The sequence below is a fragment of the Rutidosis leptorrhynchoides genome, chromosome 9 (assembly GCF_046630445.1).
Source record: "Rutidosis leptorrhynchoides isolate AG116_Rl617_1_P2 chromosome 9, CSIRO_AGI_Rlap_v1, whole genome shotgun sequence".
In the NCBI taxonomy this organism is placed as follows: domain Eukaryota; kingdom Viridiplantae; phylum Streptophyta; class Magnoliopsida; order Asterales; family Asteraceae; genus Rutidosis; species Rutidosis leptorrhynchoides.
The window spans coordinates 55,331,991-55,333,765 of record NC_092341.1 but is presented as its reverse complement, the minus strand read 5'-3'; positions in this window follow the sequence as shown (position 1 = coordinate 55,333,765).

Sequence of the window (1,775 nt, the reverse complement as noted above, 5' to 3'; positions counted from 1 at the left end):
TATTCCAAGAGTGAGCAAGAGCATGAGCAGCATTTAAGGTTGATATTAGAGTTGTTGAGAAAAGAACAGCTATATGCTAAATTTTCTAAATGTGCTTTCTGGTTGAAAGAAGTGCAATTTCTTGGCCACGTTGTTAGTAGCAAAGGAATTCAGGTTGATCCAGCAAAAATTGAAGCCATTGAAAAATGGGAGACTCCTAAGACACCAATGCAGATACGCCAATTTTTGGGTTTAGCCGGTTATTATAGAAGGTTTATTCAAGATTTTTCCCGAATAGCTAAGCCGTTGACAGCGTTAACGCAAAAAGGGAAGAAATATGAATGGACTTCTGAGCAGGAGAGTGCATTTCAATTACTGAAAAAGAAGTTGACTACGGCGCCTATTTTATCGTTACCAGAAGGGAACGATGATTTTGAAATATATTGTGACGCTTCGCGACAAGGTTTTGGTTGCGTTCTTATGCAACGGAAGAAAGTTATTGCATACGCATCCCGACAATTAAAGATTCACGAGCGGAATTATACGACGCATGATCTAGAACTGGGAGCAGTCGTGTTTGCATTGAAGATATGGAGACACTACTTGTATGGGGTTAAATGCACTGTGTTTACTGATCATAAAAGCCTTCAACATATTTTCGATCAAAAACAGCTGAACATGAGGCAACGTAGGTGGGTCGAGCTGATAAACGACTATGATTGTGAAATTCGTTATCATCCCGGGAAGGCGAACGTGGTGGCCGATGCTCTAAGCAGAAAGGAACGAGAACCAATTCGAGTACGAGCGATGAACATAAAAATTCGCATGAATCTCAACTCACAAATCAAAGAAGTTCAACGAGAAGCACTTACTAAAGAAAACATAAGAAATGAAATAATGAAGAAGTATGAGAAGCAACTCGTTATACGGGAAGACGGAATTCGATATTTTGCAAACCGTATTTGGGTACCGAAGTTGGGTGGATTAAGGAAGTTGATATTGAATGAGGCACATAAGACAAGATACTCGATACATCCTGGAGTTGGAAAGATGTATCAAGATCTTAAGACGCATTATTGGTGGCCTAATTTAAAGACAGACGTTGCAACATATGTTGGGGAGTGTTTAACTTGTTCCAAAGTCAAATCAGAACACCAAAAGCCGTCAGGATTACTTCAACAACCAGAAATCCCAGAATGGAAATGGGACGGTATTACCATGGATTTCATCACGAAGTTACCAAAGACTGCCTGGGGATACGATACTATTTGGGTAATTGTTGATCGTCTTACCAAATCTGCACATTTCTTGCCTATAAAGGAAACGGATAGAATGGAGAAATTATTACGATTATATATAAAGGAAATAGTTTCAAGGCATGGAATACCTATTTCCATTATATCTGATCGTGATAGTAGATTTACCTCAAAGTTCTGGCAATCACTACAGGAGGCACTAGGAACTCGTTTGGATATGAGTACCGCATATCATCCGCAAACCGACGGGCAGAGTGAAAGAACAATTCAGACTCTTGAAGACATGCTCAGGGCATGTGTGATCGATTTTGGAAACGGATGGGATAAATATCTACCGTTAGCAGAATTCTCGTATAATAATAGTTATCATGCGAACATTGGAGCTGCGCCATTCGAAGCATTGTATGGAAGGAAGTGTAGATCTCCTATCTGTTGGAATGAAGTAGGAGATCGACAATTAACGGGTCCCGAGATCATACACGAAACGACTGAGAAGATTGTACAAATCAAGGAGAGATTGAAAACAGCCCGTAGTCGCCA